We start from the raw sequence: 13,537 nt of genomic DNA, 5'->3' as shown, positions 1-13,537 counted from the left end.
CCCCTGGTTGCCCCAACTATCCTTCCTTCGTAATAGAGGGGTCTTATCTTCCTCCCCTTCATCACAGTTGTGACTGCGCACACAGACCAGATAGCAGGGTGGGATTTACACTAGAATATTAATAATAAAAAATATTTGTCATCATCACCTGCGTTTATATGCAATCAGAGGCGCCCTCCCATCGCACATAGAGGCATTGTGAAGAGTGTAAATCCCAGGCAGGAGGAGGAGAGCGCGAGCGACACCAGTTACTTAGTGAACGCTCCTTTGTATAGTGTTTATTGCTGTTTGTCCTGGGGTGGTAGGTTGGGGGTGATGGGTGTTAGTCTGGGGTATCAGTGGTGGGTGGTAGGTGGGAGTCAGACGTTGGGGGTAGGTGTCAGTGGTTGGGAGTATTTGGGTGTTAGGATGGGGTTTCAGTGGTTTGGGGTAGGTGGGTGTCAATTTGGAGTGTCAGTGGTTTGGGTGTAGATGGGTTTCAGTCTGGGGTGTCAGTGGTTGGGGGTAGGTGGGAGTCAGATGTTGGGGGTAGATGTCAGTGGTTGGGAGTATTTAGGTGTCAGACTGGGGTGTCAGTGGTTGGGTGTAGATGGGTTTCTGTCTGGGGTGTCAGTGGTTGGGGGTGATGGGTGTCAGTCTGGGGTATCAGTGGTTGGGGGTAGGTAGGTGTCAGTGGTTGGGGGTGATGGGTGTCAGTCTGGGGTATCAGTGGTTGGGGATAGGTAGGTGTCAGTCTGGGGTGTCAGTGGTTGGGGGTGATGGGTGTCAGTCTGGGGTGTCAGTGGTTGGGGGTAGGTAGGTGTCAGTGGTCGGATATGGATGAGAGGCGATGGCTGGAAACAACACACAATACTGCCTCTTTTCTGACACATTGACACACAGATTATGTCACGTGAGAGAAAAAAAACCAGCCCTCTCTGCCCCTGGTTGCCCCAACTATCCTTCCTTCGTAATAGAGGGGTCTTATCTTCCTCCCCTTCATCACAGTTGTGACTGCGCACACAGACCAGATAGCAGGGTGGGATTTACACTAGAATATTAATAATAAAAAATATTCGTCATCATCACCTGCGTTTATATGCAATCAGAGGCGCCCTCCCATCGCACATAGAGGCATTGTGAAGAGTGTAAAGGTAAATCCCAGGCAGGAGGAGGAGAGCGCGAGCGACACCAGTTACCTAGTGAACGCTCCTTTGTATAGTGTTTATTGCTGTTTGTCCTGGGGTGGTAGGTTTGGGGTGATGGGTGTAAGTCTGGGGTATCAGTGGTGGGGGGTAGGTGGGAGTCAGATGTTGGGGGTAGGTGTCAGTGGTTGGGAGTATTTAGGTGTCAGACTGGGGTGTCAGTGGTTGGGTGTAGATGGGTTTCTGTCTGGGGTGTCAGTGGTTGGAGGTGATGGGTTTCAGTCTGGGGTATCAGTGGTTGGGGGTAGGTAGGTGTCAGTGGTTGGGGGTGATGGGTGTCAGTCTGGGGTATCAGTGGTTGGGGGTAGGTAGGTGTCAGTCTGGGGTGTCAGTGGTTGGGGGTGATGGGTGTCAGTCTGGGGTGTCAGTGGTTGGGGGTAGGTAGGTGTCAGTGGTCGGGTATGGGTGAGAGGCGATGGCTGGAAACAACACACAATACTGCCTCTTTTCTGACACATTGACACACAGATTATGTCACGTGAGAGAAAAAAAACCAGCCCTCTCTGCCCCTGGTTGCCCCAACTATCCTTCCTTCGTAATAGAGGGGTCTTATCTTCCTCCCCTTCATCACAGTTGTGACTGCGCACACAGACCAGATAGCAGGGTGGGATTTACACTAGAATATTAATAATAAAAAATATTCGTCATCATCACCTGCGTTTATATGCAATCAGAGGCGCCCTCCCATCGCACATAGAGGCATTGTGAAGAGTGTAAATCCCAGGCAGGAGGAGGAGAGCGCGAGCGACACCAGTTACCTAGTGAACGCTCCTTTGTATAGTGTTTATTGCTCTTTGTCCTGGGGTGGTAGGTTGGGGGTGATGGGTGTAAGTCTGGGGTATCAGTGGTGGGTGGTAGGTGGGAGTCAGACGTTGGGGGTAGGTGTCAGTGGTTGGGAGTATTTGGGTGTTAGGCTGGGGTTTCAGTGGTTTGGGGTAGGTGGGTGTCAGTTTGGAAAGTCAGTGGTTTGGGTGTAGATGGGTTTCAGTCTGGGGTGTCAGTGGTTGTGGGTAGGTGGGAGTCAGATGTTGGGGGTAGATGTCAGTGGTTGGGAGTATTGAGGTGTCAGACTGGGGTGTCAGTGGTTGGGTGTAGATGGGTTTCTGTCTGGGGTGTCAGTGGTTGGGGGTGATGGGTGTCAGTCTGGGGTATCAGTGGTTGGGGGTAGGTAGGTGTCAGTGGTTGGGGGTGATGGGTGTCAGTCTGGGGTATCAGTGGTTGGGGATAGGTAGGTGTCAGTCTGGGGTGTCAGTGGTTGGGGGTGATGGGTGTCAGTCTGGGGTGTCAATGGTTGGGGATAGGTAGGTGTCACAGGTCGGGTATGGGTGAGAGGCGGTGTCTGGAAACAACACACAATACTGCCTCTTTTCTGACACATTGACACACAGATTATGTCACGTGAGAGAAAAAAAACCAGCCCTCTCTGCCCCTGGTTGCCCCAACTATCCTTCCTTCGTAATAGAGGGGTCTTATCTTCCTCCCCTTCATCACAGTTGTGACTGCGCACACAGACCAGATAGCAGGGTGGGATTTACACTAGAATATTAATAATAAAAAATATTCGTCATCATCACCTGCGTTTATATGCAATCAGAGGCGCCCTCCCATCGCACATAGAGGCATTGTGAAGAGTGTAAAGGTAAATCCCAGGCAGGAGGAGGAGAGCGCGAGCGACACCAGTTACCTAGTGAACGCTCCTTTGTATAGTGTTTATTGCTGTTTGTCCTGGGGTGGTAGGTTGGGGGTGATGGGTGTTAGTCTGGGGTATCAGTGGTGGGTGGTAGGTGGGAGTCAGACGTTGGGGGTAGGTGTCAGTGGTTGGGAGTATTTGGGTGTTAGGCTGGGGTTTCAGTGGTTTGGGGTAGGTGGGTGTCAATTTGGAGTGTCAGTGGTTTGGGTGTAGATGGGTTTCAGTCTGGGGTGTCAGTGGTTGGGGGTAGGTGGGAGTCAGATGTTGGGGGTAGATGTCAGTGGTTGGGAGTATTTAGGTGTCAGACTGGGGTGTCTGTGGTTGGGTGTAGATGGGTTTCTGTCTGGGGTGTCAGTGGTTGGGGGTGATGGGTGTCAGTCTGGGGTATCAGTGGTTAGGGGTAGGTAGGTGTCAGTGGTTGGGGGTGATGGGTGTCAGTCTGGGGTATCAGTGGTTGGGGGTAGGTAGGTGTCAGTCTGGGGTGTCAGTGGTTTGGGGTGATGGGTGTCAGTCTGGGGTGTCAGTGGTTGGGGATAGGTAGGTGTCAGTGGTCAGGTATGGGTGAGAGGCGATGTCTGGAAACAACACACAATACTGCCTCTTTTCTGACACATTGACACACAGATTATGTCACGTGAGAGAAAAAAAACCAGCCCTCTCTGCCCCTGGTTGCCCCAACTATCCTTCCTTCGTAATAGAGGGGTCTTATCTTCCTCCCCTTCATCACAGTTGTGACTGCGCACACAGACCAGATAGCAGGGTGGGATTTACACTAGAATATTAATAAGAAATATTCGTCATCATCACCTGCGTTTATATGCAATCAGAGGCGCCCTCCCATCGCACATAGAGGCATTGTGAAGAGTGTAAAGGTAAATCCCAGGCAGGAGGAGGAGAGCGCGAGCGACACCAGTTACCTAGTGAACGCTCCTTTGTATAGTGTTTATTGCTGTTTGTCCTGGGGTGGTAGGTTGGGGGTGATGGGTGTTAGTCTGGGGTATCAGTGGTGGGTGGTAGGTGGGAGTCAGACGTTGGGGGTAGGTGTCAGTGGTTGGGAGTATTTGGGTGTTAGGCTGGGGTTTCAGTGGTTTGGGGTAGGTAGGTGTCAGTTTGGAGTGTCAGTGGTTTGGGTGTAGATGGGTTTATGTCTGGGGTGTCAGTGGTTGGGGGTAGGTGGGAGTCAGATGTTGGGGGTAGATGTCAGTGGTTGGGAGTATTTAGGTGTCAGACTGGGGTGTCAGTGGTTGGGTGTAGATGGGTTTCTGTCTGGGGTGTCAGTGGTTGGGGGTGATGGGTGTCAGTCTGGGGTATCAGTGGTTGGGTGTAGGTAGGTGTCAGTGGTTGGGGGTGATGGGTGTCAGTCTGGGGTATCAGTGGTTGAGGGTAGGTAGGTGTCAGTCTGGGGTGTCAGTGGTTGGGGGTGATGGGTGTCAGTCTGGGGTGTCAGTGGTTGGGGGTAGGTAGGTGTCAGTGGTCGGGTATGGGTGAGAGGCGATGGCTGGAAACAACACACAATACTGCCTCTTTTCTGACACATTGACACACAGATTATGTCACGTGAGAGAAAAAAAAACAGCCCTCTCTGCCCCTGGTTGCCCCAACTATCCTTCCTTCGTAATAGAGGGGTCTTATCTTCCTCCCCTTCATCACAGTTGTGACTGCGCACACAGACCAGATAGCAGGGTGGGATTTACACTAGAATATTAATAATAAAAAATATTCGTCATCATCACCTGCGTTTATATGCAATCAGAGGCGCCCTCCCATCGCACATAGAGGCATTGTGAAGACTGTAAATCCCAGGCAGGAGCAGGAGAGCGCGAGCGACACCAGTTACCTAGTGAACGCTCCTTTGTATAGTGTTTATTGCTGTTTGTCCTGGGGTGGTAGGTTGGGGGTGATGGGTGTTAGTCTGGGGTATCAGTGGTGGGTGGTAGGTGGGAGTCAGACGTTGGGGGTAGGTGTCAGTGGTTGGGAGTATTTGGGTGTTAGGCTGGGGTTTCAGTGGTTTGGGGTAGGTGGGTGTCAGTTTGGAGTGTCAGTGGTTTGGGTGTAGATGGATTTCAGTCTGGGGTGTCAGTGGTTGGGGGTAGGTGGGAGTCAGATGTTGGGGGTAGATGTCAGTGGTTGGGAGTATTTAGGTGTCAGACTGGGGTGTCAGTGGTTGGGTGTAGATGGGTTTCTGTCTGGGGTGTCAGTGGTTGGGGGTGATGGGTGTCAGTCTGGGGTATCAGTGGTTGGGGGTAGGTAGGTGTCAGTGGTTGGGGGTGATGGGTGTCAGTCTGGGGTATCAGTGGTTGGGGATAGGTAGGTGTCAGTCTGGGGTGTCAGTGGTTGGGGGTGATGGGTGTCAGTCTGGGGTGTCAGTGGTTGGGGGTAGGTAGGTGTCAGTGGTCGGGTATGGGTGAGAGGCGATGGCTGGAAACAACACACAATACTGCCTCTTTTCTGACACATTGACACACAGATTATGTCACGTGAGAGAAAAAAAACCAGCCCTCTCTGCCCCTGGTTGCCCCAACTATCCTTCCTTCGTAATAGAGGGGTCTTATCTTCCTCCCCTTCATCACAGTTGTGACTGCGCACACAGACCAGATAGCAGGGTGGGATTTACACTAGAATATTAATAATAAAAAATATTCGTCATCATCACCTGCGTTTATATGCAATCAGAGGCGCCTTCCCATCGCACATAGAGGCATTGTGAAGAGTGTAAAGGTAAATCCCAGGCAGAAGGAGGAGAGCGCGAGCGACACCAGTTACCTAGTGAACGCTCCTTTGTATAGTGTTTATTGCTCTTTGTCCTGGGGTGGTAGGTTGGGGGTGATGGGTGTAAGTCTGGGGTATCAGTGGTGGGGGGTAGTTGGGAGTCAGACGTTGGGGGTAGGTGTCAGTGGTTGGGAGTATTTAGGTGTCAGACTGGGGTGTCTGTGGTTGGGTGTAGATGGGTTTCTGTCTGGGGTGTCAGTGGTTGGGGGTGATGGGTGTAAGTCTGGGGTATCAGTGGTTGGGGGTAGGTAGGTGTCAGTGGTTGGGGGTGATGGGTGTCAGTCTGGGGTATCAGTGGTTGGGGGTAGGTAGGTGTCAGTCTGGGGTGTCAGTGGTTGGGGGTGATGGGTGTCAGTCTGGGGTGTCAATGGTTGGGGGTAGGTAGGTGTCAGTGGTCGGGTATGGGTGAGAGGCGATGTCTGGAAACAACACACAATACTGCCTCTTTTCTGACACATTGACACACAGATTATGTCACGTGAGAGAAAAAAAACCAGTATCAGTGGTTGGGGGTAGGTAGGTGTCAGTCTGGGGTGTCAGTGGTTGGGGGTGATGGGTGTCAGTCTGGGGTGTCAGTGGTTGGGGATAGGTAGGTGTCAGTGGTCAGGTATGGGTGAGAGGCGATGTCTGGAAACAACACACAATACTGCCTCTTTTCTGACACATTGACACACAGATTATGTCACGTGAGAGAAAAAAAACCAGCCCTCTCTGCCCCTGGTTGCCCCAACTATCCTTCCTTCGTAATAGAGGGGTCTTATCTTCCTCCCCTTCATCACAGTTGTGACTGCGCACACAGACCAGATAGCAGGGTGGGATTTACACTAGAATATTAATAATAAAAAATATTCGTCATCATCACCTGCGTTTATATGCAATCAGAGGCGCCCTCCCATCGCACATAGAGGCATTGTGAAGAGTGTAAATCCCAGGCAGGAGGAGGAGAGCGCGAGCGACACCAGTTACCTAGTGAACGTTCCTTTGTATAGTGTTTATTGCTCTTTGTCCTGCGGTGGTAGGTTGGGGGTGATGGGTGTTAGTCTGGGGTATCAGTGGTGGGTGGTAGGTGGGAGTCAGACGTTGGGGGTAGGTGTCAGTGGTTGGGAGTATTTGGGTGTTAGGCTGGGGTTTCAGTGGTTTGGGGTAGGTGGGTGTCAGTTTGGAGTGTCAGTGGTTTGGGTGTAGATGGGTTTCAGTCTGGGGTGTCAGTGGTTGGGGGTAGGTGGGAGTCAGATGTTGGGGGTAGATGTCAGTGGTTGGGAGTATTTAGGTGTCAGACTGGGGTGTCAGTGGTTGGGTGTAGATGGGTTTCTGTCTGGGGTGTCAGTGGTTGGGGGTGATGGGTGTCAGTCTGGGGTATCAGTGGTTGGGTGTAGGTAGGTGTCAGTGGTTGGGGGTGATGGGTGTCAGTCTGGGGTATCAGTGGTTGGGGGTAGGTAGGTGTCAGTCTGGGGTGTCAGTGGTTGGGGGTGATGGGTGTCAGTCTGGGGTATCAGTGGTTGGGGGTAGGTAGGTGTCAGTCTGGGGTGTCAGTGGTTGGGGGTGATGGGTGTCAGTCTGGGGTGTCAATGGTTGGGGATAGGTAGGTGTCAGTGGTCGGGTATGGGTGAGAGGCGATGTCTGGAAACAACACACAATACTGCCTCTTTTCTGACACATTGACACACAGATTATGTCACGTGAGAGAAAAAAAACCAGCCCTCTCTGCCCCTGGTTGCCCCAACTATCCTTCCTTCGTAATAGAGGGGTCTTATCTTCCTCCCCTTCATCACAGTTGTGACTGCGCACACAGACCAGATAGCAGGGTGGGATTTACACTAGAATATTAATAATAAAAAATATTCGTCATCATCACCTGCGTTTATATGCAATCAGAGGCGCCCTCCCATCGCACATAGAGGCATTGTGAAGAGTGTAAAGGTAAATCCCAGGCAGGAGGAGGAGAGCGCGAGCGACACCAGTTACCTAGTGAACGCTCCTTTGTATAGTGTTTATTGCTCTTTGTCCTGGGGTGGTAGGTTGGGGGTGATGGGTGTTAGTCTGGGGTATCAGTGGTGGGTGGTAGGTGGGAGTCAGACGTTGGGGGTAGGTGTCAGTGGTTGGGAGTATTTGGGTGTTAGGCTGGGGTTTCAGTGGTTTGGGGTAGGTGGGTGTCAGTTTGGAGTGTCAGTGGTTTGGGTGTAGATGGGTTTCAGTCTGGGGTGTCAGTGGTTGGGGGTAGGTGGGAGTCAGATGTTGGGGGTAGATGTCAGTGGTTGGGAGTATTTAGGTGTCAGACTGGGGTGTCAGTGGTTGGGTGTAGATGGGTTTCTGTCTGGGGTGTCAGTGGTTGGGGGTAGGTAGGTGTCAGTGGTCGGGTATGGGTGAGAGGCGATGGCTGGAAATAACACACAATACTGCCTCTTTTCTGACACATTGACACACAGATTATGTCACGTGAGAGAAAAAAAACCAGCCCTCTCTGCCCCTGGTTGCCCCAACTATCCTTCCTTCGTAATAGAGGGGTCTTATCTTCCTCCCCTTCATCACAGTTGTGACTGCGCACACAGACCAGATAGCAGGGTGGGATTTACACTAGAATATTAATAATAAAAAATATTCGTCATCATCACCTGCGTTTATATGCAATCAGAGGCACCCTCCCATCGCACATAGAGGCATTGTGAAGAGTGTAAAGGTAAATCCCAGGCAGGAGGAGGAGAGCGCGAGCGACACCAGTTACCTAGTGAACGCTCCTTTGTATAGTGTTTATTGCTCTTTGTCCTGGGGTGGTAGGTTGGGGGTGATGGGTGTAAGTCTGGGGTATCAGTGGTGGGGGGTAGGTGGGAGTCAGACGTTGGGGGTAGGTGTCAGTGGTTGGGAGTATTTAGGTGTCAGACTGGGGTGTCTGTGGTTGGGTGTAGATGGGTTTCTGTCTGGGGTGTCAGTGGTTGGGGGTGATGGGTGTAAGTCTGGGGTATCAGTGGTTGGGGGTAGGTAGGTGTCAGCGGTTGGGGGTGATGGGTGTCAGTCTGGGGTATCAGTGGTTTGGGGTAGGTAGGTGTCAGTCTTGGGTATTAGTGGTTGGGGGTAGGTGTCAGTCTGGGGTGTCAATGGTTGGGGATAGGTAGGTGTCACAGGTCGGGTATGGGTGAGAGGCGATGTCTAGAAACAACACACAATACTGCCTCTTTTCTGACACATTGACACACAGATTATGTCACGTGAGAGAAAAAAAACCAGCCCTCTCGGCCCCTGGTTGCCCCAACTATCCTTCCTTCGTAATAGAGGGGTCTTATCTTCCTCCCCTTCATCACAGTTGTGACTGCGCACACAGACCAGATAGCAGGGTGGGATTTACACTAGAATATTAATAATAAAAAATATTCGTCATCATCACCTGCGTTTATATGCAATCAGAGGCGCCCTCCCATCGCACATAGAGGCATTGTGAAGAGTGTAAAGGTAAATCCCAGGCAGGAGGAGGAGAGCGCGAGCGACACCAGTTACCTAGTGAACGCTCCTTTGTATAGTGTTTATTGCTGTTTGTCCTGGGGTGGTAGGTTGGGGGTGATGGGTGTTAGTCTGGGGTATCAGTGGTGGGTGGTAGGTGGGAGTCAGACGTTGGGGGTAGGTGTCAGTGGTTGGGAGTATTTGGGTGTTAGGCTGGGGTTTCAGTGGTTTGGGGTAGGTGGGTGTCAGTTTGGAGTGTCAGTGGTTTGGGTGTAGATGGGTTTCAGTCTGGGGTGTCAGTGGTTGGGGGTAGGTGGGAGTCAGATGTTGGGGGTAGATGTCAGTGGTTGGGAGTATTTAGGTGTCAGACTGGGGTGTCAGTGGTTGGGTGTAGATGGGTTTCTGTCTGGGGTGTCAGTGGTTGGGGGTGATGGGTGTCAGTCTGGGGTATCAGTGGTTGGGTGTAGGTAGGTGTCAGTGGTTGGGGGTGATGGGTGTCAGTCTGGGGTATCAGTGGTTTGGGGTAGGTAGGTGTCAGTCTTGGGTATTAGTGGTTGGGGGTAGGTGTCAGTCTGGGGTGTCAGTGGTTGGGTGTGATGGGTGTCAGTCTGGGGTGTCAATGGTTGGGGGTAGGTAGGTGTCAGTGGTCGGGTATGGGTGAGAGGCGATGGCTGGAAACAACACACAATACTGCCTCTTTTCTGACACATTGACACACAGATTATGTCACGTGAGAGAAAAAAAACCAGCCCTCTCTGCCCCTGGTTGCCCCAACTATCCTTCCTTCGTAATAGAGGGGTCTTATCTTCCTCCCCTTCATCACAGTTGTGACTGCGCACACAGACCAGATAGCAGGGTGGGATTTACACTAGAATATTAATAAAAAATATTCGTCATCATCACCTGCGTTTATATGCAATCAGAGGCGCCCTCCCATCGCACATAGAGGCATTGTGAAGAGTGTAAATCCCAGGCAGGAGGAGGAGAGCGCGAGCGACACCAGTTACCTAGTGAACGCTCCTTTGTATAGTGTTTATTGCTGTTTGTCCTGGGGTGGCAGGTTGGGGGTGATGGGTGTTAGTCTGGGGGATCAGTGGTGGGTGGTAGGTGGGAGTCAGACGTTGGGGGTAGGTGTCAGTGGTTGGGAGTATTTGGGTGTTAGGCTGGGGTTTCAGTGGTTTGGGGTAGGTGGGTGTCAGTTTGGAGTGTCAGTGGTTTGGGTGTAGATGGATTTCAGTCTGGGGTGTCAGTGGTTGGGGGTAGGTGGGAGTCAGATGTTGGGGGTAGATGTCAGTGGTTGGGAGTATTTAGGTGTCAGACTGGGGTGTCAATGGTTGGGTGTAGATGGGTTTCTGTCTGGGGTGTCAGTGGTTGGGGGTGATGGGTGTCAGTCTGGGGTATCAGTGGTTGGGTGTAGGTAGGTGTCAGTGGTTGGGGGTGATGGGTGTCAGTCTGGTGTATCAGTGGTTGGGGGTAGGTAGGTGTCAGTCTGGGGTGTCAGTGGTTGGGGGTGATGGGTGTCAGTCTGGGGTGTCAATGGTTGGGGATAGGTAGGTGTCAGTGGTCGGGTATGGGTGAGAGGCGATGTCTGGAAACAACACACAATACTGCCTCTTTTCTGACACATTGACACACAGATTATGTCACGTGAGAGAAAAAAAAACAGCCCTCTCTGCCCCTGGTTGCCCCAACTATCCTTCCTTCGTAATAGAGGGGTCTTATCTTCCTCCCCTTCATCACAGTTGTGACTGCGCACACAGACCAGATAGCAGGGTGGGATTTACACTAGAATATTAATAATAAAAAATATTCGTCATCATCACCTGCGTTTATATGCAATCAGAGGCGCCCTCCCATCGCACATAGAGGCATTGTGAAGAGTGTAAAGGTAAATCCCAGGCAGGAGGAGGAGAGCGCGAGCGACACCAGTTACCTAGTGAACGCTCCTTTGTATAGTGTTTATTGCTCTTTGTCCTGGGGTGGTAGGTTGGGGGTGATGGGTGTAAGTCTGGGGTATCAGTGGTGGGGGGTAGGTGGGAGTCAGACGTTGGGGGTAGGTGTCAGTGGTTGGGAGTATTTAGGTGTCAGACTGGGGTGTCTGTGGTTGGGTGTAGATGGGTTTCTGTCTGGGGTGTCAGTGGTTGGGGGTGATGGGTGTAAGTCTGGGGTATCAGTGGTTGGGGGTAGGTAGGTGTCAGTGGTTGGGGGTGATGGGTGTCAGTCTGGGGTATCAGTGGTTGGGGGTAGGTAGGTGTCAGTCTGGGGTGTCAGTGGTTGGGGGTGATGGGTGTCAGTCTGGGGTGTCAATGGTTGGGGATAGGTAGGTGTCAGTGGTCGGGTATGGGTGAGAGGCGATGTCTGGAAACAACACACAATACTGCCTCTTTTCTGACACATTGACACACAGATTATGTCACGTGAGAGAAAAAAAACCAGCCCTCTCTGCCCCTGGTTGCCCCAACTATCCTTCCTTCGTAATAGAGGGGTCTTATCTTCCTCCCCTTCATCACAGTTGTGACTGCGCACACAGACCAGATAGCAGGGTGGGATTTACACTAGAATATTAATAAAAAATATTCGTCATCATCACCTGCGTTTATATGCAATCAGAGGCGCCCTCCCATCGCACATAGAGGCATTGTGAAGAGTGTAAAGGTAAATCCCAGGCAGGAGGAGGAGAGCGCGAGCGACACCAGTTACCTAGTGAACGCTCCTTTGTATAGTGTTTATTGCTGTTTGTCCTGGGGTGGTAGGTTGGGGGTGATGGGTGTAAGTCTGGGGTATCAGTGGTGGGGGGTAGGTGGGAGTCAGACGTTGGGGGTAGGTGTCAGTGGTTGGGAGTATTTAGGTGTCAGACTGGGGTGTCAGTGGTTGGGTGTAGATGGGTTTCTGTCTGGGGTGTCAGTGGTTTGGGTGTAGATGGGTTTCAGTCTGGGGTGTCAGTGGTTGGGGGTAGGTGGGAGTCAGATGTTGGGGGTAGATGTCAGTGGTTGGGAGTATTTAGGTGTCAGACTGGGGTGTCAGTGGTTGGGTGTAGATGGGTTTCTGTCTGGGGTGTCAGTGGTTGGGGGTGATGGGTGTCAGTCTGGGGTATCAGTGGTTGGGTGTAGGTAGGTGTCAGTGGTTGGGGGTGATGGGTGTCAGTCTGGGGTATCAGTGGTTGAGGGTAGGTAGGTGTCAGTCTGGGGTGTCAGTGGTTGGGGGTGATGGGTGTCAGTCTGGGGTGTCAGTGGTTGGGGGTAGGTAGGTGTCAGTGGTCGGGTATGGGTGAGAGGCGATGTCTGGAAACAACACACAATACTGCCTCTTTTCTGACACATTGACACACAGATTATGTCACGTGAGAGAAAAAAAACCAGCCCTCTCTGCCCCTTGTTGCCCCAACTATCCTTCCTTCGTAATAGAGGGGTCTTATCTTCCTCCCCTTCATCACAGTTGTGACTGCGCACACAGACCAGATAGCAGGGTGGGATTTACACTAGAATATTAATAAAAAATATTCGTCATCATCACCTGCGTTTATATGCAATCAGAGGCGCCCTCCCATCGCACATAGAGGCATTGTGAAGAGTGTAAATCCCAGGCAGGAGGAGGAGAGCGCGAGCGACACCAGTTACCTAGTGAACGCTCCTTTGTATAGTGTTTATTGCTCTTTGTCCTGCGGTGGTAGGTTGGGGGTGATGGGTGTTAGTCTGGGGTATCAGTGGTGGGTGGTAGGTGGGAGTCAGACGTTGGGGGTAGGTGTCAGTGGTTGCGAGTATTTGGGTGTTAGGCTGGGGTTTCAGTGGTTTGGGGTAGGTGGGTGTCAGTTTGGAGTGTCAGTGGTTTGGGTGTAGATGGGTTTCAGTCTGGGGTGTCAGTGGTTGGGGGTAGGTGGGAGTCAGATGTTGGGGGTAGATGTCAGAGGTTGGGAGTATTTAGGTGTCAGACTGGGGTGTCAGTGGTTGGGTGTAGATGGGTTTCTGTCTGGGGTGTCAGTGGTTGGGGGTGATGGGTGTCAGTCTGGGGTATCAGTGGTTGGGTGTAGGTAGGTGTCAGTGGTTTGGGGTGATGGGTGTCAGTCTGGGGTATCAGTGGTTGGGGGTAGGTAGGTGTCAGTCTGGGGTGTCAGTGGTTGGGGGTAGGTGGGAGTCAGATGTTGGGGGTAGATGTCAGTGGTTGGGAGTATTTAGGTGTCAGACTGGGGTGTCTGTGGTTGGGTGTAGATGGGTTTCTGTCTGGGGTGTCAGTGGTTGGGGGTGATGGGTGTAAGTCTGGGGTATCAGTGGTTGGGGGTAGGTAGGTGTCAGTGGTTGGGGGTGATGGGTGTCAGTCTGGGGTATCAGTGGTTGGGGGTAGGTAGGTGTCAGTGGTTGGGGGTGATGGGTTTCAGTCCGGGGTATCAGTGGTTGGGGGTAGGTAGGTGTCAGTCTGGGGTGTCAGTGGTTGGGGGTGATGGGTGTCAGTCTGGGGTGTCAGTGGT

Source organism: Staurois parvus, unplaced genomic scaffold (assembly GCF_062004578.1).
Source record: "Staurois parvus isolate SC_StPar_1 unplaced genomic scaffold, SC_StPar_1.0 ptg000314l, whole genome shotgun sequence".
In the NCBI taxonomy this organism is placed as follows: Eukaryota; Metazoa; Chordata; class Amphibia; order Anura; family Ranidae; genus Staurois; species Staurois parvus.
The sequence above is the reverse complement of the archived record's forward strand: the minus strand, read 5'-3'. Positions refer to the sequence as shown.